The sequence below is a fragment of the Homalodisca vitripennis genome, chromosome 6 (genome assembly GCF_021130785.1).
Source record: "Homalodisca vitripennis isolate AUS2020 chromosome 6, UT_GWSS_2.1, whole genome shotgun sequence".
In the NCBI taxonomy this organism is placed as follows: domain Eukaryota; kingdom Metazoa; phylum Arthropoda; class Insecta; order Hemiptera; family Cicadellidae; genus Homalodisca; species Homalodisca vitripennis.
In genome coordinates, this window is record NC_060212.1 from 89,965,569 (window position 1) to 89,978,592 (window position 13,024).

General features: G+C 29.7%; 1 long non-coding RNA gene across 1 annotated transcript; it reads left to right on the plus strand.

The window, feature by feature from the left end:
• The first annotated feature begins 403 nt into the window (after positions 1-403).
• LOC124364546 lies at positions 404-8,748 on the plus strand. Its single transcript, XR_006922627.1, has 3 exons — positions 404-552; positions 1,205-1,367; positions 8,099-8,748. It is a non-coding gene; the product is annotated as an uncharacterized LOC124364546 (long non-coding RNA).
• Positions 8,749-13,024: the final 4,276 nt, after the last annotated feature.

The window sequence follows — 13,024 nt, forward strand, 5'->3', positions numbered from 1 at the left end:
TAACACATCCCTGATAATTATCTAATATACTCGTCTTTAAACTGTTTCAGTAAATAATGCCAGAACTTGATATTAATACAGACTCGAAATGAAGGAAACTGTAAACTATAAAAATTATATAAATATATGGAAGATTTTATACTAATGAGATTATATAAAACTCCAAAATAATGAGACGTAATATTGCCCTAAAAGATAAGTATAAAATTATACGTCTGGATACTAATGATTTTAAGAAATACTCATAATTGTATACATTAAATATTGCTTAACATGCTACTTTTTAGAATATAAATGTCAAGTAAACAAGTTAAACATTTTATTGTATACAATATAAAAAAACCTGTAATATTTTAATTGTTTTATATCTGTGTACTACAGTTGCCTTTAGTTTGTTCCAGATTAAATATTTGTAAAATATTGAAGTAATAATAATCTGAAGGTGACGAAAATGTGGATTATTAAAAAAGTAAAATAGAATGTGAGACAAGAAGAATTTACATGATTTATATTGTCGGAAAATATACAACTAAACTTTTAATATCAATATAGGTAAGTAATGAACTTTACCTATGCAATAATGAAATATAATTATCACCCAAGCGTTTTAGTAAGATCAACGTACTGTACTTTTATATTTGTAAATTATGTTTAGTAGAAAGGTATATATACACATATGTTACATTTATCAGATTATTTCTTAATACATGTTGAGTAATTACGTAGTATTTTACCCCTACAATGTTAACATATTCGGTGAAAAGGATGTGAATGTGATGGATGAATTTCTGTGGAAAATTACGTTAAAGAAAATATTATTAACACATCTCTGATAATTATCTAATATACTCATCATTAAACCGTTTCAGTAAATAAAGCCAGAACATGATTTTAATACAGACTAGATATTAATGAAATTGTGAATTATAAAAATAATATAAATGAATGGAAGTTTTTATACTTCTGAGATTGTATAGCATTCCAAATGTTGTGACATTATATTGCCCTAAAAGATAAGTATTAAATTATACGTCTGCGTACTAATAATTTTAAGAAATATTAATAATTGTATATATTACATGATGCTACTTTTTAGAATATAGAAGATATCAAGGAAACAAGTTAAACATTTTATTATATATATTATAAAAAGACCATGTATTCTTTTAATTGTTTTATATCTGTGTACAACAGTAGCCTATAGTCTGTTCTAGATGAAATATTTGAGAAATATGGAAGTAATATGATATCTGAAGGAGACGAAACTGTGGACTATTAACAAAGCAAAATATAATATGAGGCAAGAGAAAATTTACGTGATTTATGTTGTCTGAAAATATACATCTGAACGTTTAATATCAAAACAAGTAAGTAATGTACTTTAGCTTAGCAATAATTAAATATAATTATTACCCAAATGTTTTAGTAATATCAACGTACTGTACATTTATATTTTTAAATTAAGTTCAGTAGAAAGCTATATAGGAACTCATGTTACATGTATCAGAATATTTATTAATACATAGTGAGTAATTACTTAGGCTTTTAAACCTACAATGTTAACATTTTCTGCGAAATCTTAATTTTTTTCTTTTTATAGGTTATCTATTTAAGATATGCCTTTAGCAAAATTAAGTGAATAATTATGCGTTTAATTGGAAAAGGTGATGGTTAAAAGTGGAAACTATTATAATGACTTAGATGGCTACAGTAAAACCTAATGGTCAAATATGTTATTAAAAGAGGTACGTTCAATTATTAAAGATTTCAATGAAATTAGGGAATCACAATTTTATTTGTCTCTTAAACTTGGATGTTATCGAATTTAAAATAAATATCAACAAATTAGGTCAACCGTACAAATTTTCATATTTTACGCGCTGGATGCATTTCCGAGGAAAATTATATTAAAGAAAATATCAATAACACATCCCTGATAATTATCTAATATACTCGTCTTTAAACTGTTTCAGTAAATAATGCCAGAACTTGATATTAATACAGACTCGAAATGAAGGAAACTGTAAACTATAAAAATTATATAAATATATGGAAGATTTTATACTAATGAGATTATATAAAACTCCAAAATAATGAGACGTAATATTGCCCTAAAAGAAGTATTAAATTATACGTCTGCGTACTAATGATTCTAATAAATAGTAATAATCGTATATACAACATAATTCTACTTTTTAGAATATAGATGATATCTAGTAAACAAGTTAAACATTTTATTGCATATATTATAAAAACACCACGTATCCTTTTAACTGTTTTATATCTGTGTACTACAGTTGCCTTTAGTCTGTTCCAGATACAATATTTGAAAAATATCGAAGTAATATTAAATCTTAAGGAGACGTAAATGTATACTAATAACAAAGTAAAATAGAGTGTGAGACAAGAGGAATTTACACGATTTTTGTTATCTGAAAATATAAATTAAACTTTTATAATCAAAATAAGTAAGTTATGTACTTTACCTAATCAATAATTAAATATAGCTAATTCCCAAATGTTTTAGTAATGTCAACGTACTGTACATTTATGTTTGCAAATTAAGTTTACAGCCATTCTTTTATAACAGACACTTCAGTGTTAAAATATGAAATAAATTTAAAGTTAGTTATTAAGACATATTTATATTGTAAAATACTTTAATTTACCAAATCCAAAGAAAATAATTTAATATAAGATGTATATTCATTTTTATTCTACGTTAAAGTGACCTGTTGATGAGAATACTAATAACAATAATCTAGTTTTTAAAAACAGCTGATTTTACCTAGCTGTGTATAAGTGTTTCTCAGATTTGAGGTTAGAGAGAGGAAGCTTGGACATTTTACATCAAACTTGAGCTGAATGTAAATAAACTTGGTAAGTAAACAAGTCCTTATTTCCATATAGATCTGACGTATGTCACAGTGTCACATACGTAACAAGAAACATGAAAAAGTTTAAACTGCATCTCATCTAGAATGTTGACATGGATAACATTTTGTAAAAGTAAGGTTAAGTTAATGATTGTTAATAATGATATTTTTTATTTTATTTTAAATATTATTCTTTGGCAAGTAAACTGTGTTACGTATATGACACATCAAAATGTTACGTATGTGACACATTAAGTTATGATACAAAAACTGTCAATTTGAAGAAGAGTTAACTTAGAAGAAGTTAGTTAACCTAGTTTATCTACCTAGTTAATCTATTTATTTGTTTATTTTAAAGCCTCCCAGCCTGATTTATGTACAAAAAATAAAAGGTTTCACACCTGAAATACATAAATTAAAGTTAAGTATTTAATCTTGTGATTGGATACTGGTTTAAAAATTAACATAAGTTCATTCTTCAAACCTCAAAAAATATCTAGGCCTCTTACAACATGTTTTTACTATTTGGATGAATATACTTATAGAAAGAATTGAACAAGAACTTGGGTTAACTTTGGTATTGCAATGAACTGGAATTTATTTGCTTCCAGCCATGGGAAGGGGGCTGTAGATGGTATCGGAGGGATGATACAGAGGATTGCATGGAGAGCAGTAAAGGGTCGGAAAGCTTTTGTTAATACCCCAGAAGATTTCTACAGAGTGGCATTGGAAAAATGCAAAGAAATTCAGCTATTGTTTGTTTCAAAGGAAGAAATAGATTATAATAGAAAACATCCTGAGGAGAGATGGGGTAAAATTCATGAAATAACTGGTATTCAAGCAATGCACCACTTTGATGGCTACTTTATAACCTAATGGTCAAATATGTTATTAAAGGAGGTACGTACAAATTGTTAAAAATTTCAATGAAATTAGGGAATTAAAATTTATTTGTCTCTTAAACTTGGATGTTATTGAATTTTAAATACATATCAAGAAGTTAGCTAAACAGCACAAATTTCCATAATTTACGTTATAGATTGATTTTCTAGGAAAATTATGTAAAAGGAAATATTGTTCATAAATTTCTAAATATTTCCTAATAAATTTGTCTTAAATATGTTGCAGTAAATAAAACCAGAACATTTGGTTATAATATAGACCCAAAAATAAGGAAATTGTTATACCTATAACAACCCCTGTTATACCTTATACCGGTTGATACCTATACCACGTGTACCTATACGTGCTAAAGCCAACCATTAGATAAATATATAAAAAATGTCTTTTCCATTAAAAGCAACCATTAGATCCATTAGATTATCATGTTATTCAATTTAAATGCTAATTACATGACTTGGGTATTAAACATACTTTTATAGGAATACTTTGTCATTAATTTTCTTATTTTTAATTTTATTGTTTATGTTAATGCCTCCTACACATTATTTCTAGAAAACTTTCTGAAGTACAATTATATCTAATAAATCGAATTAATAGAACTCTCTTAACAATATGTTATATTACCTTGAACAAGAAGTAAGAAACTCGTGAAATTTAATCTTATTATTGAAACTTGAACACTAACTAGTGATCACAAAATTATCAATTTACTGTTCAGTAAAGCTGTTTACTCACAATAATATCGAAACATCTGTCTTATTAAAATAAATTTCACAACGTATGGTAAACGCTTGTGGTTTAATGGGACTGAATTATCTATGGTATCATCTCATCTGAAGGTATCCACAGCTGTTTAGCATTAGTTAAGTCTGGATTATGTTTGATAAATATTATCAATAATATTTAGAATTATAATCTGGGAAACTTTTACGCCGTCTTCAGAAAATTCTTCCTCTGGCTTTGGTTACTGTTAAATATGAAGTATTTGAATTAATACAACAGTTTTTTGAATAAGGTGCTTTCGGTACTAAAGCAACAAATTAATTCCTCTAATGAAAGGAAAAATATCCAATTTCTTTTGCAATATGAACATATTAATAATATACTACCTTTAATCATCATCAAGTTTCAATGTTGGTGTAACAATGGCACAAGAATTAATTGAAACTACACATGTTATTGTCACCCTACTAAACTGTTTTATTTCCCCTGATAAGTTACATGATATATAGTAGTGATTATATTTCATATTACGTTACTCAGTAAAAGGGAATATTCCATAAAATTTTCATAGCATATCCTTAAGAATGAAAACAAACAATGTACTTATTGCACTCTTTCTAGAAAATAAACAAAATTAAATATGATCTAGAAAGAAAATCAACTACACTTATGTCGCAAGGAATGATACTACACCCCGCATCCAGTTTTTTAATTCATTGACGTCAGGAACTATTTTTATATGCATGCTATCCTTTACTATCGGTTAAAGGTAATCATCACATGGTGGATAGTCAGGATATATGGAGCGTTAGTACAATGGTCCATCACAACTAGTTATCGACATGTACACGTTTGGTCAAGATAGGTTCGAACAATTAATCGCCAAATGATGCATGCATCTTGACCTAGTTTATTTACGGCTTATCACTGCAATAACCATAAATAACCGTCTCAAGTCACTGTTGGTGTATCAAAAAGTAGGTTCTAATACCTTCACCGGTAGTAATATTCAACAAACATTGACTCATAATGAGTCACTCTCATAGAGCCGAACAACTATTTGGTTTTCAGAGGCTCAGATAATATTGTGTTAGGTTAGTCGACAGGTACGGTTTTGTCAAGATAGGTTCGAACAATTAATCGCCAAATGATGCATGCATCTTGACCTAGTTTATTTACGGCTTATCACTGCAATAACCATAAATAACCGTCTCAAGTCACTGTTGGTGTATCAAAAAGTAGGTTCTAATACCTTCACCGGTAGTAATATTCAACAAACATTGACTCATAATGAGTCACTCTCATAGAGCCGAACAACTATTTGGTTTTCAGAGGCTCAGATAATATTGTGTTAGGTTAGTCGACATGTACACGTTTGGTCAAGATAGGTTCGAACAATTAATCGCCAAATGATGCATGCATCTTGACCTAGTTTATTTACGGCTTATCACTGCAATAACCATAAATAACCGTCTCAAGTCACTGTTGGTGTATCAAAAAGTAGGTTCTAATACCTTCACCGGTAGTAATATTCAACAAACATTGACTCATAATGAGTCACTCTCATAGAGCCGAACAACTATTTGGTTTTCAGAGGCTCAGATAATATTGTGTTAGGTTAGTCGACAGGTACGGTTTTGTCAAATAAGGCTTTATCGCTTAATGTGAATTTATTAGTAATGTTATGTTGCGTAATCGAAATTTCAGCCAACACCTGACAGCTTTCCAATCGTATTGTTTCTGCGCCAATCTATTGATTGGAAAACTTGAAAGTGATAAGGCTCTAACCCTATATTACGTCTCAAGATGAACCATACTTTTGTTTTTGGAATTCCTGTTTCAAAATTATAGCTCCCACTTTATTTTCAAACGGCTTTGCATCAAGGATTGCTGCAAAAGAGCAATGGTCAATTCACATATTCCTGATCTTGGGCGTCCTACCTACATTTTCTTGTTTAATAGTTGATTCAGTCTTTAAAGTATGTAGACGCGATAAAATTTTAAACAGTTTAAACAGCTGAGTCACATGCAGATTTACTTTCAAACGCGTTAAGAATCAATTTTGAACCGAATACTTCCCTACAGATTGATACAAACTATATTTTCACTAACAAAAAACGACCAGCCTTTATATAGGCTAACTAGTAAAATCAAAAACAACCTACTATTCGTTTTTTGAGTGAACATTGCTGGACCTGATCAACTTTTAATACTAATATACTACTTTTTGTTACCTAAATAAATTCTCAATAGCAAGAAACGTAGCAGAATTACAACAAAACTAATTTGTAATTCAATTTGTTCAACTGATACTTTTTAGCTAGTTATACTACTGTATATTCATAGTGAATAATCAGGAAAAATATAAACTAATAAATAATTATAAATTACAACATAATAATAGTGTAAATGAGAGCACTTGACAAAGTCTTTAAAATCTTACAATTATGTAATGTTATAAATGGGGAATTTGTTTTATTATTGGATTGTCTTATTAAATTGTATGTGTTTTTTACATATTGTTCATATCTGCTTACAACTATGCATATTTTAAATTACAAATAGCCTACCACATAGTACAAAAAATCCTTTTGTTTTTTTTAGAATGATTTTTTAAAATTACTATCAGTGTTATTATAATAATTTATTTCAATGTCTGCAGTTATAATTTTTTGCAACAAAGCGTTTATTTAACTTTTACAAATTTTGAGTTTCATCTTCATTTCGAATGAAGTTTAAGTATTTCGTTTTTATACAAATGATATATGATTTTATCCTCTACATATTAAGTTTTATAAATTTAATGCACTTCGTAATAGAACAAAATAATACGCCAAAACTTGGAGGATGATGTCGTTATGTTTTACCAGCAAGGTTTAACTAAACGTTCTTAGGCTCACATAGTTGGTCCCTTAAGAGGCACTTAGACTGCGTAATCCAGCTCTTAGACACACAACCCCTGAACCCCTCTCGTGTTGCTGTGGGGTCTGGGAGCAATTTTACTCTTCACGTATCGCAGATATACGCTCTAGAACACCAATAGTATAGTTAGTATCACCGTGGTGGACAGATAGGTAAAGGAGTTTGTATTTGCGCACGTTATTGTTTATTTTCACTTAAAAATGTTATCGTAAGCCTTCTTTAAATGCAAACATTTTATAAGTATCATTTGTGCTCAAGAGAAGAATTTCATAATTTATTACAAACAAGTTTAGTAAAAGGCATGTTTTTCAAGGATTGCTTTAAATTAACTATGTCTGTAGTGTTATCTATATATAAAAACCAACTAAACTATAGTAACAATTTTACAAATAATAAGTCAAAATATTACGTTCAATTCTATAAGGAATGTTCTCATAACTCACTATAAGCAGTATATGGCAAAATTATTGCCCCATAAATTATATATAGAAACCCATAAATATACTTGGTATCACCATGGTGCGAAAATGGTTGAATGATTTTGTATTTGCGCAAGTTATTGTTTCTTATCTCGTCTTAACAAATATTCGTCTCGATACTGTCAAAAAATCATAAAATTAAAATTTTAAAAGGTATAATCCGGACTATACTTAAGTGCACGAATTTTGTTACAGATAAGGAAGCTGTTGGAGATATGCAGAGAAGCAGCCGTGGATATAGTTACAATGAGAAAAACGAAGACAAAAACGCATTACCTTTAGCATATCTTAGGTTGTTGATTGAGATCGTCAAAGGCTTACAAAAAAACCCCTGCTACGCTTACCGTACATTTAAACTTCTGCCAGAGATCTGCAGTCTATGTATCAAGAACAGAAATCATCAAAAATACAATAGCCAAACAGGCATCGGATGTTGAAGATCCACCATAAGAATCATCTGAAATCCCTAAAAGTATATTATTATAACTTCTAGTTGGTTCCGTCATACACTTCCTACAAAATAAATTTAAAATCAAAAGATATAGTATTAACAATATTTTGTATTTGTTTATAATTTAATGCTTTTGTGTATAATTTGTTTTTGGCATTAGTGTATACTTGAAAATGTAGCAGAATTACTCCAATTATCTAACGTCTATAGTAACGTTTTACAAATCTTAACAACACATTAAACTTCTTTCCTCGACGATTTTGGTCCGTGTAAACATCATTAACTCCAGCAGTCAGATATGTTCATATAATAAAACCAGAGAAATGAAAGCCTGGTTGCCCTGGTTGCATATATTTAGGATATTTAATAAACAAATATATTGATATATACAAATGAAAGTGTGCTTTATTGGAATGTCGAACTGTTAAAACGTTAGATGATTCAGAGCTCTCAAGGCGCGGGCTTAATATTTTAACTTCAAAATTATTAGCTGTGCTGATCAAGATCAAAATCACACTGTAACAGTCTTGTCCAGTTTAATACTGACAGAAGCTGATTGAATTTCAGTCAGCTTCACATTTCAACTGTAGATTACGAAGACACTGACCTTAGGAGCCATTATGACATTTCTAAGTATATAGGACAATAACAAAACGATAACATGGACAAATAAATACATTTTTAGACAACCTGAATATAAAAATTTACATTTTAACATGTTACATAATAACACATGTAGCCTGATGAAATACGATATAGACTATTGGATGTTACCTCATCTAAGCCTGTTACGTGACACGTGGGGGAGTGACATACTATCCACTACATTGTATAAATATATTAGTAGTACATTTTTTGTTGTAAATACCAATGACAACTTGTTTTCTCTGGTAGTAGATGTTGCTTTCATGACTGTGTCCTAGGATTAGGGAGTTTTGATATTGAGAATGAGAATGCAAATCCATCATTTTCTCTTACGATCTTCTCCTCCAATATGAACAACTAAATGGTTTTTTTCATATATGTCTACATCAAGTGATTTTTTGTTTTACCACCATTATTGTACAAGGTATATTCACAATGTATAGAAAACAATAAAATCTTAGGAAACACATTTCATTAGCACATCTAGTTAGGTGCTAACCTACTTCACTTCTGTACATAGTTGCCGTTCACTTGTAAGCATTTCTCGGACTGCAGTTCCAGCTTAGTTAACCATTGTGCACACAAGCTCACCGCCTTAAATTTAAACGTTGTCCACCTAACCACTGTCAAGTACATGAAGAGGAAGTAGTCGCTAGGTGCACGGCCAGGACTGCACGGTGGGTGGTAGTTTCTCCTTGGTTAATGCAGCAGTGTGCAGACACGTGTTGCCGTGAATGAGGATTACTCCAGATGACAGTTTCCTACTTTGTTTTTTGTTCTCGATTTTGTCTCTTTGAACTACCAATAAAAACCGTTAATATTCAATATTATAATATCAAATGTAATAGTTTATCCCAAAACAATTTAACAGCCTATTTCTCAGTTTAGTTTACAACAATTTTATAGGTATTTCATATTTCTAAGGAGTTTAATTTTAATTAGTTATAAGTGAAAGAGTTCTACATTTATTATTTTTCCATTATTCAAGAGAATAAGCTTCAGGATTATAACTTATAAAACTTGCAGATTAAAATGGTGACAAACCATTTTGTTCAAACTTTTTCTGATTTTAAAAATGTTTCATTTCTCTCCCGTTGAAAATATTACTAAAGTGTGCAATTCCAATTTCACAGTTCGACAAGACAAGCTGACAAGCTCATTGGATAGGAGCCAAGTATTTCTAGTCTTTTAATGAGATAAAGTAGCCGTATTTTACATATGTTGGACAAACTAGTCTTATAATTTTACGTTGGTCTGCAGTACATGATTAACTCATATATATATATATATATATATATATATATATATAAATCAGACACAGGATATAAACCAGCCATAACAAAATAAGCAATAAAACTTTTATTCATCGACAAATACTCTGTAAACCTTTGTCTATGTTTTGGATCAGTAATTAGTTTGTGAGTTAGGAGGATTAGGATCATCTAGGTTAGAGATTTTATACTAGTAAAATATTTTCTTTTTTCGTTTGGAACAGAACAAACTTTTAGATAGCCAAATTGTTTTTAAAAGTATTTACAGACGCAGAGAAAATCAACTGAAATCTTTTTTGTCCATCAAATACAGAAATTTTACTTCCCATCATAATAGATGTATGATAAAAACCTCATCAATTTAGAACAGTGCGTTGCACTAATATTCGGTTTCCACTAAAATACTATTAAAAATAACAAATAAAGAAGAATATATTTATTAAATTTGCACTGCTAGAGTGTAAATAAAATAATGTTAGACCGTAAAACATTATTTTACATACTGTTTACTAAAACATCACAAGTATACGGCCAATTCTGCTGGAAAGCATAATCAACAGCAACTTGATATCAGGTGATTGTGCCGAATTGTACTTAGACAGCTGATTGTATAAGTTGTTATAACAGTCCAGACAGATGATAAGAAGTATTTGGGAGTGTGGTTATTGATTCCTAACCTCGCTACTGAAAATCGATCAATGGCTAGTAATGTTTAGTTTAAATTTAAAAAATACTAAATAAACATAATCATCTTAAAATAACAAAACAATTAAATGAAGTTTTTGAGTACACCATTACTTTTCCCTTAATTATACTATAATACACTTTTATTGTCATAGGTTCTGAAAAAAACTTATTTTATTGATTATTTGACAAATAGTATTAATTAAATTTCGATTCGTTTAGAATTCACCGTGAAATGTGCATGATTGCCATTATTGCTATAATAATAATATGATGTATCATTAAACTTGAAACAAATATACAGCAATAATAACGTGATTGGGGACGATTGATTTATGACCTCATAATGTCACAGAGAAAAATTAAATTTGATTAAATAATTTTTAAAGCTCTATCCGCTAGTAGAGACAGACATCAAAGTATCGGAGACCAGAAGTTGTCTATTTTCCATTACAGATAATTCTTGCGATTTGTATTGTGAACAAACATGTTGCTTGGCATGCAATACATTTTGTAGCCAGCCAATAGCTCCCTTACATTCAAGAAAGGGACATTCGTCACTGAGACAGTTCGCAAGACCTACATATAAGTACAAGAACAGCCTGCTACTAAGTTTAGTAACGTTAAAACATAAAATCAGCTATTTGTATTCTATATAAAATAATTCAGACTGGAAAGTTTCAAGTATAATTTTTGCGTATCGTCTTCTAAAATATGTTCAAATTGGTGTTACACAAACAGTAGTGTATGTATTTTTGAATCTGACATACCAAACAGTACAATTACAACGTTATAGCAAACTTCTAACAGTACAGGTACAATAAATGTTAATATCAAAATATTTATAAAGTATTTAATTTAATAAATTCTGAGTAAGTTTTATTTGTGAAGTTTTTCCTGTATTATGTGGTCTCGTATAGCTCTGTGTTGTCTATGTATAGGTATAAAGGTTTCAAAACATAACTTTTTCCAAACCCAATTTCTTCAGCTGTCAACGGGTTATCATGTGACAATAATAAAATCAAGTAAGTTTTAAATTCATAGTAGCAAGGGTATGGTAAGTAAATTTGGTAATGAAGTACGATAATAAGAAAGTTGTTGAAAGAATAAAAGCCCTTAGTACAAATCTTAAAAGAAAATTAGTAATTTTATTAATAATTTATTTTCTCAGAAAGAATTCAATTAAATTCTACAAATTGGAGATTCGTTGAGCTTTAAGGAACGGATGAAGATTAAGACATTCGTGCCAACTGTCACCAAACAGTTTGTTAATCTCTCGCTTCTAAAGTGGAAGTAAATATACACCGAGTGAGTTTCTAATTATCTGCTAGTAAAGATGCAGTAGAGTAGTTGTCGTCACTCACCACCTGCTAGCGACAGCTGATTCCGGTCTTCCTCTAGATGTACTGTCCCTGTGGCGTTTGACTGATAATTTTAACTTTTGTGTATGTGCTTAGAAATTTAACGGGTAGTGACATACAATCTCTACTGATATACACTTGTATGTATCTCTATTTGAAATTGTAGGATAATTATTGTGGGTCGTACAACAATTTTCAGAATATATACGTTGTTAATAATATATCGGAGGGGGCGACGGTTGCCTTATGGTCTTTATCGGCGGAGTTGACGTTAGACATGAGTTAGAGTTAGCGCTGGTTCAAATCATATCAGGTAACGTTGCAAGAGGTAACTAACTACCATAGACTTTTCCTCCACTAAACATTTTTTCCGTTTTATTAGATCAAACCAATAAAACTAGTAATCGACATTTCATTAATAATAATACTGACATTAAAAATATAAATCTTTAGCTGTATACTGAAAATAAGTATTAATAAGTAAAAATAAGTAATATAAACTTAATCAAATTCCAACCAAAATAGACTATAAGATCGAAAAATACAAGGAAAAACTAAATATATTATAAGACAGAATGTTTCATTTAAACTGTGTTTCTCATTTTACTTTAGTAACCCAGAATAGAATCTCCTCACAAAAGTCTACTGCGGAGGTGGGATTTCCCGCAGGATAGAGCTGCAAGAGGAAAAACTCCTTTACAAACGATAC